Genomic DNA, 16,871 nt, shown 5'->3' with positions numbered 1-16,871 from the left:
TGAGGCCGGAGGCAGGCGACCTGACGTTCTCTGAGGGGGGCGTAGTCATGGTAACAGAGCAGGAGGTGGTGGAGGGGTGCATTGGAAACCCGGACCGGAGTGTTCCCTTTGAGCTTCACGTCAAACCCATGGAACCAGAGGTTAGTATCCCAGATCCTTGACCCTGACACCTGGCCAGTTTTTGGGGTAAGTTACTTTTGACAGTCCTTTCGTCAGGTGCTGCCATTAAAAGTAACTTGTTACATTACCGTGTTACTGTGGGAAGTAACTTGTTACATTACAGTGTTACTGTGGGAAGTAACTTGTTACATTACAGTGTTACTGTGGGAAGTAACTTGTTACATTACATTGTTACTGTGGAAGTAACTTGTTACATTACAGTGTTATTTTTTGAAAGTAACTAGTCAGTCGTTACATTACTTTTGCCGTTACCAAAAAAACAGAAAACGCTCTGAAATGCCTTGGTCGTTGTCATGCCCAGTAGAGGTACCGCCTTAGAATGGCTTGTCTACTTAAGAACTCGAGGGATATTCAAAGTGGAGGCGTTCAAGTTCAAACCCCAATCTGACAAGGTACAAATCTGTCGTTCTGCCCCTGAACAAGGCAGTTAACCCATTGTTCCTAGGCCGTCATTGAAAATAAGAATTTGTTCTTAACTGACTTGCCTAGTTAAATGAAGGAAAAATAAAAATCCTCGGGATCAGTGATGGTTGGCTGGCGTTGGTCTTCCTCCACCGGGCTTGTGGAGATGTGCCGGCTTGAAGGTGCTTCTTGATGTTTGAGTTGGCTGGCGTTGGTCTTCCTCCACCGGGCTTGTGGAGATGTGCTCGGCTTGAAGGTGCTTCTTGATGTTTGAGGTCTTCTCAGTTGACAAGCGTTTGCTTTTGAGGCTCAGTTTGCATTTTATTATTATGTTTTCCTTTTTTTCTTACATCAATTCTAAATAATGTGAATACTTCCACGATATAAAGGCCTGTTGGCTCTGTTATCTTGCTAGCTAGCTTCCTGCCACAACGTTTTTGAAGAAACAGGAAGTGTGAATTTGTATTTGGCAGAAAAATTTTAAAAAAAAGTTACTTTCTTACAATTTCCTTATTTGAAAAAGTATCTGTTTACTTAAATTGAAAAACTTATTACAGCAAAATAAGTCATTTGAGTACTTTATAACGCATTACCCACAACACTGCCTCTATCTCGAACTCATTTAACCAGAGAAGAGGAGAGAGAAGAAGACTCATTCAACCAGAGGAGAGGAGAGAAGAGGACTAAGAAGACTCATTCAACCAGAGAAGAGGAGAGAAGAGGACTAAGAAGACTCATTAAACCAGAGGAGGAGAGGACTAAGAAGAGGACTAAGAAGACTCATTCAACCAGAGGAGAGAGAAGAGGACTAAGAAGACTCATTCAACCAGAGAAGAGGAGAGAAGAGGACTAAGAGGAACTCATTCAACCAGAGGAGAGGAGAGGACTAAGAAGACTCATTCAACCAGAGGAGAGGACTAAGAAGACTCATTCAACCAGAGGAGAGGAGAGGACTAAAGAAGACTCATTCAACCAGAGGAGAGGAGAGGACTAAGAAGACTCATTCAACCAGAGGAGAGGACTAAGAAGACTCATTCAACCAGAGGAGAGGACTAAGAAGACTCATTCAACCAGAGGAGAGAGAGGACTAAGAAGACTCATTCAACCAGAGGAGAGGAGAAGAGGACTAATAAGACTCATTCAACCAGAGGAGAGGAGAGGACTAAGAAGACTCATTCAACCAGAGGAAGGGAGAGGACTAAGAAGACTCATTCAGCCAGAGGAGAGGAGAGGACTAAGAAGACTCATTCAACCAGAGGAGAGGACTAAGAAGACTCATTCAACCAGAGGAGAGGAGGGACTAAGAAGACTCATTCAACCAGAGGAGAGGAGAGGAGAGGACTAAGAAGACTCATTCAACCAGAGGAGAGAAGAGGACTAAGAAGACTCATTCAACCAGAGTAGAGGAGATGACTAAGAAGACTCATTCAACCAGAGGGAGAGGAGAGGACTAAGAAGACTCATTCAACCAGAGGAGAGGAGAGAACTAAGAAGACTCATTCAACCAGAGGAGAGGAGAGGAGAGGAGAGGATAAGAAGACTCATTCAACCAGAGGAAAGAAGAGGACTAAGAAGACTCATTCAACCAGAGGAGAGGAGAGGACTAAGAAGACTCATTCAACCAGAGGAGAGGAGAGGAGAGGACTAAGAGACTCATTCAACCAGAGGAGAGGAGAGGAATAAGAAGACTAATTCAACCAGAGGAGAGGAGAGAGGACTAAGAAGACTCATTCAACCAGAGGAGAGGGAGAGGACTAAGAAGACTCATTCAACCAGAGGAGAGGAGAGGACTAAGAAGACTCATTCAACCAGAGGAGAGGACTAAGAAGACTCATTCAACCAGAGGAGAGAGAAGAGGACTAAGAAGACTCATTCAACCAGAGGAGAGGAGAGGACTAAGAAGACTCATTCAACCAGAGGAGAGGAGAGAGAGGACTAAGAAGACTCATTCAACCAGAGGAGAGGAGGAATAAGAAGACTCATTCAGCCAGAGGAGAGGAGAGAGGACTAAGAAGACTCATTCAACCAGAGGAGAGGAGAGGACTAAGAAGACTCATTCAACCAGAGGAGAGGACTAAGAAGACTCATTCAACCAGAGGAGAGAGAGAGGACTAAGAAGACTCATTCAACCAGAGGAGAGGAGAGGACTAAAAGACTCATTCAACCAGAGGAGAGGAGAGAGGACTAAGAAGACTCATTCAACCAGAGGAGAGGGAGAGGACTAAGAAGACTCATTCAACCAGAGGAGAGGAGAGGAATAAGAAGACTCATTCAACCAGAGGAGAGAAGAGAGGACTAAGAAGACTCATTCAACCAGAGGAGAAGAGGACTAAGAAGACTCATTCAACCAGAGGAGAGGAGAGGACTAAGAAGACTCATTCAACCAGAGGAGAGGAGAGGACTAAGAAGACTCATTCAACCAGAGGAGAGGAGAGGACTAAGAAGACTCATTCAACCAGAGAGGAGAGACTAAGAAGACTCATTCAACCAGAGGAGAGTAGAGAGAGGACTAGGAAGACTCATTCAACCAGAGGAGAGGAGAGAGAGAGGACTAAGCAGACTCATTCAACCAGAGGAGAGGAGAGGAGAGTAGAGAAGAGGACTAAGAAGACTCATTCAACCAGAGGAGAGTAGAGAAGAGGACTAAGAAGACTCATTCAACCAGAGGAGAGTAGAGAAGAGGACTAAGAAGACTCATTCAACCAGAGGAGAGGAGAGGAGAGTAGAGAAGAGGACTAAGAAGACTCATTCAACCAGAGGAGAGTAGAAAGAGTAAGAGAAGAGGACTAGAAGACTCATTCAACCAGAGGAGAGTAGAAAGAGGACTAAGAAGACTCATTCAACCAGAGGAGAGGAGGAGAGGAGAGTAGAGAAGAGGACTAAGAAGACTCATTCAACCAGAGGAGAGTAGAGAAGAGTAGAGAAGAGGACTAAGAAGACTCATTCAACCAGAGGAGAGTAGAGAAGAGGACTAAGAAGACTCATTCAACCAGAGGAGAGGAGAGTAGAGAAGAGGACTAAGAAGACTCATTCAACCAGAGGAAGTAGAGAAGAGTAAGAGAAGAGGACTAAGAAGACTCATTCAACCAGAGGAGAGTAGAGAAGAGGACTAAGAAGACTCATTCAACCAGAGGAGAGGAGAGTAGAGAGAGGACTAAGAAGACTCATTCAACCAGAGGAGAGGAGAGTAGAGAAGAGGACTAAGAAGACTCATTCAACCAGAGGAAGTAGAAGAGAGGACTAAGAAGACTCATTCAACCAGAGGAGAGGGAGAGTAGAGAAGAGGACTAAGAAGACTCATTAAACCAAGAGAGAGGAGAGGACTAAGAAGACTCATGTCCAGGTTAAGTCCCAGTTGGAAGATTCCTTTCGATTCTGGGAATTTTTCAACCGGATATCTGGAAAACCCTGGGAATTTAGGCAATAACAGATGGTGACGTTTCAGTCCTTCCCTAAACTCCGGCTGGGGAAATGTTATTAGGTGTACAGCAACCAATGAGGTTTGATAACAAGAACAATACTAAGAGAAGAGGTTTCAGTCACTTTACAGTCTGTCACCGTTGTTGTAATGCAATACAACATCACAACAATGTGTTCTGGAGAGTTGTTATTTTAATGTTTGCTTTGTGTTTCCAGATCACTAGGCCTGGAGCTGCTTCCAAGAAACCTGGTGAGGACACACAAGCACCCACGCGCACACAAACACACATGCACGCACACACACAAACACGCGCACACACAAGCAAACACATCGCAAACACACACACACATACACAAACACACACACACACACACACTTATATAAATTTAGCCTTGCTGAAACCTAGTAGTTATAATAGAAGCATTTCAGACTGAAGTGAGTGACAGTAGATATTGTCTGATCCTCCAACCTGTCTCTCTGATTGGTCGATAGAGATCGCCCAGGCGATCACCCTGACTACAGAGCAGCTCAGTCTGTCACCGGGGCAACTGATCGTGGTCCATGCCAAGAACTCCTCCGGCTGGTGGCTTGGGGAATTGCAGGTCAGCTGACATAACGTCTACCTATTGTATTGTGTGCTCTGGTTTCCCTTCGGTTCCCTCCCCAATCTTAACCTTAATGTAAAACTGACCCCAGATCTGCGTGCAGGCAACTTCACCTCACACCCTATGAATGTAGACTTAGACTGCCTTTACACAGGCAGCCCAATTCTGATCTTTTACCCAATAATCAGCATAAGATCTGATTTGTCAAAAGACAAAATGAAAAATATCAGAATTGGCTGCCTGTGTATGTGCACAGGATTGGGCAGTTTTCTTGTCCAGGAGAAAGTGATGTCAAAGTCAATGTGACTTCCTGGTTCAAATGAAAGAACAGCAGAATACCGGAGCAGTGGATGTGTGTTCTGTCCTCCAGGTCCGAGGGAAGGGGCCACGAAGAGGCTGGTTCCGCTCCTCTCATGTCAAACTGCTCCCTCCCACAAGCAGCAAGACTACCCCTGCACCTGTCCCAGGTAACAACCTATACTGACTGGTCTGGTCAGATATACAGGCTGATCTATACTCTATATTTCTACCTGACTGGTCTGGTCAGATATACTGTCTGATCTATACTGACTGGTCTGGTGAGAATACAGGCTGATCTATACTAAATATTTCTACCTGACTGGTCTGGTGAGAATACTGGCTGATCTATACTAAATATTTCTACCTGACTGGTCTGGTGAGAATACTGGCTGATCTATACTAAATATTTCTACCTGACTAGTCTGGTCAGAATACTGGCTGATCTATACTAAATATTTCTACCTGACTGGTCTGGTCAGAATACAGGCTGATCTGTACTAAATATTTCTACCTGCCTGGTCTGGTCAGAATACAGGCTGATCTATACTCTATATTTCTACCTGCCCCATCTACACCATGGTTGGGGTCAGTTCCAGTTAATTCAGAAAGTACACCGAAATGTAATTCTACATTTTCCTAATTGAAAAGTATTGGAACAGAATTAGAATTGCAATGGCATTGTACTTTCTGAATTGAAATGGAATTCACCCCAAACATGATCTATAAAATGCATGTCTACCTGTACCATCTACACTGTGTGTTTCTATCTGGGCCAGGTAATAACACTGACCAGAATCAAATCTGATACGTCTCTATCTGAGGGGTGTCAACCCATTATAACAGGGATGTCAAACATCCTCACTCTATAGCATCTATGCTCCTCTATACCCTCTACCCACTATACCACTCTATACCACTCTATAGCATCTATGCTCCTCTATACCCTCTACCCACTATACCACTCTATACCACTCTATAGCCTCTATACCCTCTACCCACTATACCACACTATACCACTCTATAGACTCTACCCACTATACCACTCTATAGCCTCTATACCCTCTACCCACTATACCACTCTATACCACTCTATAGCCTCTATACCCACTATACCACTCTATACCACTCTATAGCCTCTATAGCCACTATACCCACTATACCACTCTATAGCCTCTATACCCACTATACCACTCTATACCACTCTATAGCCTCTATGCTCCTCTATACCCTCTACCCACTATACCACTCTATACCACTCTATAGCCTCTATACCCACTATACCACTCTATACCACTCTATAGCATCTATGCTCCTCTATACCCTCTACCCACTATACCACTCTATACCACTCTATAGCCTCTATACCCACTATACCACTCTATAGCCTCTATACCCTCTACCCACTATACCCACTATACCACTCTATAGCCTCTATAGCCTCTATACCCTCAACCCACTATACCACACTATACCACTCTATACCACTCTATAGCCTCTATACCCTCTACCCACTATACCACACTATACCACTCTATAGACTCTATACCCACTATACCCACTATACAACTCTATAGCCTCTATACCCTCTACCCACTATACCACTCTATACCACTCTATAGCCTCTATAGCCTCTATACCAACTATACCACTCTATACCACTCTATAGCCTCTATATCCACTATACCACTCTATACCACTCTATAGCCTCTATAGCCTCTATACCCACTATACCACTCTATACCACTCTATAGCCTCTATACCCACTATACCACTCTATACGAGTCTATAGCCTCTATAGCCTCTATACCCACTATACCACTCTATAGCCTCTATACCCACTATACCACTCTATACCACTCTATAGCCTCTATAGCCTCTATACCCACTATACCACTCTATACCACTCTATAGCCTCTATACCCTCAACCCACTATACAACTCTATACCACTCTATACCACTCTATAGCCTCTATACCCACTATACCACTCTATACGACTCTATAGCCTCTATAGCCTCTATACCCACTATACCACTCTATAGCCTCTATACCCACTATACCACTCTATACCACTCTATAGCCTCTATAGCCTCTATATCCACTATACCACTCTATAGCCTCTATAGCCTCTATACCCTCAACCCACTATACCCACTATACCACTCTATAGCCTCTATACCCTCTACCCACTATACCACTCTATAGCCTCTATACCCTCTACCCTCTATACCACTCTATACCACTCTATAGCCTCTATACCCACTATACCACTCTATACCACTCTATAGCCTCTATACCCTCAACCCACTATACCCACTATACCACTCTATACCACTCTATAGCCTCTATACCCTCAACCCACTATACCCACTATACCACACTATACCACCCTATAGCCTCTATACCCACTATACCACTCTGTACCACTATATAGCCTCTATACCCTCAACCCACTATACCCACTATACCACTCTATAGCCTCTATACCCTCAACCCACTATACCCACTATATCACTCTATACCACTCTATAGCCTCTATACCCACTATACCACTCTATATCCACTCTATAGCCTCTATACCCTCAACCCACTATACCACTCTATACAACTCTATAGCCTCTATACCCACTATACCACTCTATAGCCTCTATACCCACTATACCACTCTATACCACTCTATAGCCTCTATACCCTCTACCCACTATACCACTCTATACCACTCTATAGCCTCTATACCCACTATACCACTCTATAGCCTCTATACCCACTATACCACTCTATACCACTCTATAGCCTCTATAACCTCTACCCACTCTACCCACTATACCACTCTATACCACTCTATAGCCTCTATACCCTCTACCCACTATACCACTCTATAGCCTCTATAGCCTCTATACCCACTATACCACTCTATACCACTCTATATCCTCTATACCCTCAACCCACTATACCACTCTATACCACTCTATAGCCTCTATATCCACTATACCACTCTATAGACTCTATAGGCTCTATACCCTCAACCCACTATACCCACTATACCACTCTATACCACTCTATAGCCTCTATACCCTCTACCCACTATACCACTCTATAGCCTCTATACCCTCTACCCACTATACCACTCTATACCACTCTATAGCCTCTATACCCACTATACCACTCTATACCACTCTATAGCCTCTATACCCTCAACCCACTATACCCACTATACCACTCTATACCACTCTATAGCCTCTATACTCTCAACCCACTATACCACTCTATACCACTCTATACCAATCTATAGCCTCTATACCTTCTACCCACTATACCACTCTATACCACTCTATAGCCTCTATACCCTCTACCCACTATACCACTCTATACCACTCTATATCCTCTATATCCACTATACCACTCTATACCACTCTATAGCCTCTATACCCTCAACCCACTATACCCACTATACCACTCTATACCACTCTATACCCACTATACCCACTATACCACTCTATAGCCTCTATACCCTCTACCCACTATACCACTCTATACCCACTATACCCACTATGCCACTCTATACCACTCTATAGCCTCTATACCCTCTACCCACTATACCACTCTATACCCACTATACCCACTATGCCACGCTATACCACTCTATAGCCTCTATACCCTGGGTGTGACCCCTCTGTGACCCCTCTATAACCCCCCTATATCCTGGGTGTGACCCCTCTATAACCTGGGTGTAACCCCTCTATAACCCCTCTATAACCTGGGTGTGGCCCCTCTATAAACTGGGTATGACCCCTCTATAACCCCTCTATAACCTGGGTGTGAACCCTCTATAACCTGGGTGTGACCCCTCTACAACCTGGGTATGCATACTTACTGAGGGCTCTGTAACCCCTCTATAACCTGGGTTTGACCCCTCTATAACCCCTCTATAACCTGGGTGTGACCCCTCTATAACCTCGATGTGATTTTTTTCTGAGGGCTCTGTAACCCCTATATAACCCATCTATAACCTGGGTGTGACCCCTCTATAACCTGGGTGTGACCCCTCTATAACCCCTCTATAACCTTTTTGTAACCCCTCTATAACCTGGTTGTGACTCTCTATAACCCCTCTATAACCTGGGTGTGACCCCTCTATTACCTGAGTGTGACCCCTCTATAACCTGGGTGTGACCCCTCTATAACCCCTCTATAACCTTTTTGTAACCCCTCTATAACCTGGTTGTGACTCTCTATAACCCCTCTATAACCTGGGTGTGACCCCTCTATAACCTGGGTGTGACCCCTCTATAACCTGGGTGTGACCTCTCTATAACCCCTCTATAACCTGGGTGTGACCCCTCTATAATATGGGTATAACCCCTCTATAACCTGGGTGTGTCCCCTCTATAACCTGGGTGTGAATATTTTCTGAGGGCTCTCTAACCCCTCTATAACCTGGGTGTAACCCCTCTATAACCCCTCTATAACCTGGGTGTGACCCCTCTATAACCTGGGTGTGACATCTATAACCTGGGTGTGACCCCTCTATTACCCCTCTATAACGTGGGTGTAACCCCTCTATAACCTGGGTGTGTCCCCTCTATAACCTGGGTGTGAATATTTTCTGAGGGCTCTCTAACCCCTCTCTAATATGGGTATGACCCCTCTATAACCTGGGTGTGACCCCTCTATAACCTGGGTGTGACCCCTCTATAACCCCTCTATAACCTGGGTATGAATACTTTCTGAGGGCTCTGTAACCACTCTATAATATGGGTATGACCCCTCTATAACCTGGGTGTGACCCCTCTATTACCCCTCTATAACGTGGGTATAACCCCTCTATAACCTGGGTGTGTCCCCTCTATAACCTGGGTGTGAATATTTTCTGAGGGCTCTCTAACCCCTCTCTAATATGGGTATGACCCCTCTATAACCTGGGTGTGACCCCTCTATAACCTGGGTATAACCCCTCTATAACCTGGGTATGAAAACTTTCTGAGGGCTCTGTAGCCCCTCTATAACCTGGGTGTGACCCCTCTATATCCCCTCTATAACCTGGGTGTGACCCCTCTATAACCTGGGTGTGACCCCTCTATAACCTGGGTGTGAATTCTTTCTGAGGGCTCTGTAGCCCCTCTATAACCTGGGTGTGACCCCTCTATAACCCCTCTATAACCTGGGTGTGACCCCTCTATAACCTGGGTGAGACCCCTCTATAACCTGGGTATGAATACTTTCTGAGGGCTCTATAACCCCTCTATAACCTGGGTGTGCCCCCTCTATAACCTGGGTGTGACCACTCTATAACCTGGGTGTGACCACTCTATAACCTGGGTGTGACCACTCTATATCCTGGGTCTGACCCCTCTATAACCTGGGTGTGACCCCTCTATAACCTGGGTGTGACCCCTCTATAACCTGGGTGTAGTCCCTCTATAACCTGGGTGTGACCCCTCTATAACCCCTCTATAACCTGGGTGTGACCCCTCTATAACCTGGGTGTGACCCCTCTATAACACCTCTATAACCTGGGTGGCTGACCTCTATAACCCCTCTAGAACCTCGTTGTGAGCCCCTCTATAACCCCTCTATAACCTGGGTGTGACCCCTCTATTACCCCTCTAGAACCTGGAGATGTGACCCCTCTATTACCCTCTATAACGTGGGTGTAACCCCTCTATAACCTGGGTGTGTCCCCTCTATAACCTGGGTGTGAATATTTTTCTAGGGCTCTCTAACCCTTCTCTAATATGGGTAGCCTGACCCTCATAACCTGGGGTATAACCCCTCTATAACCTGGGTATGACTTAAATGTAAATGTAATGTAATGTATGAAAACTTTCTGAGGGCTCTGTAGCCCCTCTATAACCTGGGTGTGACCCCTCTATATCCCCTCTATAACCTGGGTGTGACCCCTCTATTACCCCTCTATAACCTGGGTGAGACCCCTCTATAACCTGGGTGTACCCCCTCTATAACCTGGGTGTGACCACTCTATATCCTGGGTCTGACCCCTCTATAACTTAGGTGTGACCCCTCTATAACATGGGTGTGACCCCTCTATAACCTGAGTGTAGCCCCTCTATAACCTGGGTGTGACCCCTCTATAACCCCTCTATAACCTGTGTGTGACCCCTCTATAACCTGGGTGTGACCCTCTATAACCTGGGTGCTGACTCCTCTATAACACCTCTATAACCTGGGTGTGACCCTCTGCAACCCCTCTAGAACCTGGGTGTGACCCCTCTATAACCTGGGTATGAATACTTACTGAGGGCTCTGTAATCCCTCTATAACCTGGGTTTGACCCCTCTATAACCCCTCTATAACCTGGGTGTAACCCCTCTATAACCTGGGTGTGACCCCTCTGTAACCCCTCTATAACCTGGGTGTGACCCTCTATAACCTGGGTGTGACCTCTATAGCCTGGGTGTAACCCCCTGTAACCCTCTATAACCTGGGTGGGCCCTCTATAACCTGGGTGTGACCCTCTATAACCTGAGTGTGACCCCTCTATAACCTGGGTGTAACCCCCTGTAACCTCTATAACCTGGGTGTAACCCCTCTGTAACCCCTCTATAACCTGGGTGTAACCCCTCTGTAACCCCTCTATAACCTGGGTGTGACCCTCTATAACCTGGGTGTGACCCCTCTATAACCTGGGCGTGACCCTCCTATATCCTGGGCGTGACCCCTCTATAACCTGGGTGTAACCCCTCTATAATATGGGTGAATACTTTCTGGAGGACTCTGTAACACCTCTATAACCTGGTGTGACCTCTATAACCCCTCTATAACCTGGGCGTGACCCCTCTATAACCCGGGTGTGACCCTCATAACCCCTCTATAACCTGGGTGTGACCCTCTATAACCTGGGTGTGAATTCTTTCTGAGAGCTCTGTAGCCCCTCTATAACCTGGGTGTGACCCCTCTATAACCCCTCTATAACCTGGTTGTGACCCTCTATAACCTGGGTGTGACCCCTCTATAACCTGGGTATGAATGCTTTCTGAGGGCTCTATAGCCCCTCTATAACCTGGGTGTAACCCCTCTATAACCTGGGTGTGACACATATTACCCCTCTATAACCCATCTATAACCTGGGTGTGGCCTCTATAACCTGAATGTGACCCCTCTATAACCTGGTGTGAATCCTTTCTGAGGGCTTTGTAATCTCTCTGTACCCTGGAGTGTGACCCCTCTATAACCCCTCCCTGTAGCCCTCTGTACCCTGGGTGTGACCCTCTATAACCCCTCTGTACCCTGGGGGGAAGTGAATACAAAAACGAGTTCAATCATTTTTTCCCCTTCTATTTCACTGATAGCGTCCCTGACTCCTCCTTCTGCATCTCTGACCCCGCCCCTTGACCCCATTGTGCCAGGTCATCGCCAGGTACAACTTCACAGCAACCAATTAGGACTTGATGAGCTTCTCCATTGTCAGCTGATCAACGTTATGGACAGTGACAACCCTGATTGGTGGATTGGAGAGGTCAACGGGGTCACAGGGCTGTTGCCAACCAATTACGTCACCATGACCACTGAGTCCGACCCCAGGCAGTAATGTGAGTCCACAACTCTTCCTCCTCTTTCCCCTCCTCCTCTTCCCTCTCCTACTATGTACCCTCCTCCCCCCCCTCCACCTGCCAGTCATCTTCCCCCTCCTCCTCCTCTACCCCCTCCTCCTCCTCCCCCCTCCACCTACCAGTCCTCTTCCCCCTCCTCCTCCTCCTCCCCCTCCTCCTTCTCCCCCTCCACCTACCAGTCCTCTTCCTCCTCCTCTCCCCTCCTCCTCCTCCCCCTCCACCTACCAGTGCTCTTCCCCCTCCCTCCTCCTCCCCCTCCACCTACCAGTCCTCTTCCCCTCCTCCTCCTCCCCCTCCACCTTCCAGTCCTCTACCCCCTCCTCTTTCTCCCCCTCCACCTACCAGTCCTCTTCCCCCTCCTCCTCCTCCCCCTCCACCTACCAGTCCTCTTCCCCCTCCTCCTCCTCTACCCCCTCCTCCTCCTCCACCTACCAGTCCTCTTCCCCCTCCTCCTCCTCCCCCTCCTCCTCCTCCTCCTCCCCCTCCACCTACCAGTCGTCTTCCCCCTCCTCCTCCTCTTCCCCCTCCACCTACCAGTCCTCCTCCTTCTCCCCCCTCCTCCTCCCCCTCCACCTACCAGTCCTCCTTCTCCCCCTTCCACCTACCAGTCCTCTTCCCCCTCCTCCTACTCTTCCTCCTCCTCCTTCTCCCCCTCCACCTACCAGTCCTCTTCCCCCTCCTCCTCCTCCCCCCTCCACCTACCAGTCCTCTTCCCCCTCCTCCTCACCCCCTCCACCTACCAGTCCTCTTCCCCCTCCTCCTCCTCCCCCTCCACCTACCAGTCCTCTTCCCCCTCCTCCTCCTTCTCCCCACTCCACCTACCAGTCCTCTTCCCCCTCCTCCTCCTCCTCCCCCTCCTCCTCCCCCCTCCACCTACCAGTCCTCCCCCTCCTCCTTCTCCCCCTCCACCTACCAGTCCTCTTCCCCCTCCTCCTCCTCCTCCCCCTTCCTCCTCCCCCTCCACCTACCAGTCCTCCCCCTCCTCCTTCTCCCCCTCCACCTACCAGTCCTCTTCCCCCTCCTCCTCCTTCTCCCCCTCCACCTACCAGTCCTCTTCCCCTCCTCCTCCTCCTCCCCCTCTCCTCCCCCTCCACCTACCAGTCCTCCCCCTCCTCCTTCTCCCCCTCCACCTACCAGTCCTCTTCCCCCTCCTCCTCCTCTTCCCCCTCCTCCTTCTCCCCCTTCCACCTACCAGTCCTCTTCCCCATCCTCCTCTTCCCCCTCCTCCTCCTCTTCCCCCTCCTCCTTCTCCCACCTCCACCTACCAGTCCTCTTCCCCCTCCTCCTCCTCCCCCTCCACCTACCATTCCTCTTCCCCCTCCTCCCCCTCCACCTACCAGTCCCCTCCCCCTCCTCCCCACTCCACCCTACCAGTCCTCTTCCCCCTCCTCCTCCTCCCCCCTCCACCTACCAGTCCTCTTCCCCCTCCTCCTCCTCTTCCCCCTCCTCCTTCCTCTTCCCCCTCCTCTTCCTCTTCCCCCTCCTCTTCCCCCTCTTCCTCCTCCTCCCCCTCCTCCTCTGTATTCATTGATGTCGTCAAGAGGGAGCACTGTTTCCTTAATAAAGGCCCCATTTAATGAAACAGGAATGATTATATAGGCATATTCAAATGAGTTACTAAATGTTTCTAAGCAGGTTTGTATTGTTAATAGGTATTTGATATAGAAGTCTTTCTAGTTCACAGATAAGAATATTGACTTCATTAATGACTGCTGTCTCCCTCTCTCTCCATCCACCTCTCCTCTTCTCTCTCCATCCACCTCTCCTCTTCTCTCTCCATCCACCTCTCTTCTCTCTCCATCCATCTCTCTTCTCTCTCACTCCCCCTCTCTTCTGTCTCACTCCCCCTCTCCTCTTCTCTCTCCATCCACCTCCATCCTCCTCTTCTCTCTCCATCCACCTCCATCCTCCGCTTCTCTCTCCATCCACCTCTCCTCTTCTCTTCTCTCTCCATCCACCTCTCCTCTCCCTCTCTCCATCCACCTCACCTCTCCTCTCTCTCTCCATCCACCTCACCTCCTCTCTCACTCCCCTTCTCCTCTTCTCTCTCCATCCACCTCACATCCTCTCTCCATCCACCTCACCTCCTCTCTCTCACTCCCCTTCTCCTCTTCTCTCTCCATCCACCTCTCATCTTCTCTCTCACTCCCCATCTCCTGTTCTCTCTCAATCCACCTCTCCTCTTCTCTCTCACTCCCCCTATTTTCTTCTCTCTCCATCCACCTCTCCTCTTCTCTCTCACTCCACCTCTCCTCTTCTCTCTCACTCCCCCTCTCTTCTCTCTCACTCCTCTTCTCTCTCCATCCACCTCCATCCTCCTCTTCTCTCTCATCCACCTCCATCCTCCTCTTCTCTCTCCATCCACCTCTTCTCTTCTCTCTCCATCCACCTCTTCTCTCTCCATCCACCTCTCCTCTCTCCATCCCTCTCCTCTTCTCTCCTCCCCCTCTCATCTTCTCTCTCCATCCACCTCTCCCTCTGCTCTCTCCCTCCCCCTCTCCTCCTTCTCTCTCCATCACCTCACCCCTCCTCTTCTCTTTCCATCCACATCTCCTCCCCTCTTCTCTCTCCATCCACCTCCCCTCTTCTCTCTCCATCCCACCTCTCCCTCTTCTCTCTCACTCCCCCTCTCTCTTCTCTCTCCATCCACCTCCATCCTCCTCTTCTCTTCCATCCACCTCTCCTCTTCTCTTCTCTCCATCCACCTCTCCTCTTCTCTTCTCTCTCCATCCACCTCTCTCTCTTCTCTCCATCCACCTCCCTCCCTCTCTCCATCCATCCACCTCCTCTCCTCTCCTCTCTCCATCCACCCTCCTCTCCTCTCTCCATCCACCTCTCCTCTTCTCTCTCACTCCCTCTCCTCTTTCTCTCTCTCCCCACTCTCCTCTTCTCTCCTCCTCCCCCTCTCCTCTTCTCTCTCTCCATCCACCACTCCTCTTCTCTCCCACTCCACCTCTCCTCTTCTCTCAACACCCCCTCTCCTCTTTTCTCTCCATCCACCTCACCTCTTCTCTCTCACTCCCCTTCTTCTCTTCTCTCTCCTCCCCCTCTCCTGTTCTCTCCTCAATCCACCTCTCCTCTCTTCTCTCCATCCTCTCTCCTCTTCTCTCTCCATCCACCTCCTCTTCTCTCACTCCTCCGCTCTCTCCATCCACCTCTCCCTCTTCTCTCCCCATCCACTCTCCTCCTCTCCCCATCCACCTCCTCTTCTCTCAACATCCCTCTCTCCATCCACCTCACCTCTCTTCTCTCACTCCTTCTCTCTTCTCTCTCCATCCACCTCTCCTTTCTCTCTCACTCCTCTCCTCTTCACTCCCCTCTCCTCTTCCTCTCACTCCCCCTATCCTCTTCTCTCTCACTCCCTATCCTCTTCTCTCTCCACTCCCTCTCCTCTTCTCCACTCCACCCTCTCCTCTTCTCTCTCCATCCACCTCTCCTCTCCCCTTCTCTCACTCCCTCTCCGGGGCTTCTCTCTCTCACTCCCCCTCTCCTCTTCTCTCTCCATCCACCTTCTCCCTCTTCTCTCCCTCCCCTCTCCTATTCTCTCTCAATCCACTTTTCCTCTCCTCTTCTCTCCTCACTCCCTCTCCTCTTCTCTCTCCATCCACCTCCCCTCTCTTCTCTCTCCCACTCCCCTCTCCTCTTCTCTCTCACTCCCCTCTCCTCTTCTCTCCTCACTCCCCCCTCTCCTCCTCTCTCACTCCCCCTCTCCTCCTCTCCCCTCTCACTCCCCCTCTCCTCTTCTCTCTTCTCACTCCCCCTCTCCTCTTCTCTCTCACTCCCCCTCTCCTCTTCTCTCTCACTCCCCCTCTCCTCTTCTACGTTGCATCTCTATGTAGGAAGGTACGCTGGCACCTTGTCTCTTCCCCTCCTCTTACTTCTTCTTCTCTGAGCCAATCCTGGAAGCCTCACCTTTTTTCATCTGCCAGCGAGACCCTCCTCTTCTTCCTCCTCCTCTTCTCCTCCTCTTCCTCCTCCTCTTCTTCTTCCTCCTCATCTTCCTCCTCCTCTTCCTACACCCTGCTTGTATCTCCTTTAGAATGCTTTTTGTTCGTCTATCCTCACTCTTTATTTCTCTCTCTCTCCTCTATCATAACTAGTTCTCTCTCCTCTATCATAACTAGTTCTCTCTCCTCTATCATAACTAGTTCTCTCTCTCTCTATCATAACTAGTTGTCTCTCTCTCTATCATTACGAGTTCTCTCTCTCTCTCATAACTAGTTCTCTCTCTCTCTCATAACTAGTTCTCTCTCTCTCTATCATAACTAGTTATCTCTCTCTCTCTATCATAACTAGTTCTCTCTCTCTATCATAACTAGTTATCTCTCCTCTATCATAACTAGTTCTCTCTCCTATCGTAACTAGTTGTCTACTCTCCTCTATCATAACTAGT

The 16,871-nt window shown here is 48.6% G+C and overlaps 1 long non-coding RNA gene across 1 annotated transcript; it reads left to right on the top strand.

Moving 5' to 3' along the window:
* Positions 1-4,216: 4,216 nt before the first annotated feature.
* On the top strand, positions 4,217-12,299 carry LOC135534830 (uncharacterized). Its single transcript, XR_010454749.1, has 4 exons — positions 4,217-4,252; positions 4,496-4,605; positions 4,979-5,075; positions 12,275-12,299. It is a non-coding gene; the product is annotated as an uncharacterized LOC135534830 (long non-coding RNA).
* The last annotated feature ends 4,572 nt before the right edge of the window (positions 12,300-16,871 follow it).

Source organism: Oncorhynchus masou, unplaced genomic scaffold (genome assembly GCF_036934945.1).
Source record: "Oncorhynchus masou masou isolate Uvic2021 unplaced genomic scaffold, UVic_Omas_1.1 unplaced_scaffold_4001, whole genome shotgun sequence".
Lineage (NCBI taxonomy): Eukaryota > Metazoa > Chordata > Actinopteri > Salmoniformes > Salmonidae > Oncorhynchus > Oncorhynchus masou.
The sequence above is the reverse complement of the archived record's forward strand: the minus strand, read 5'-3'. Positions and strand labels throughout refer to the sequence as shown.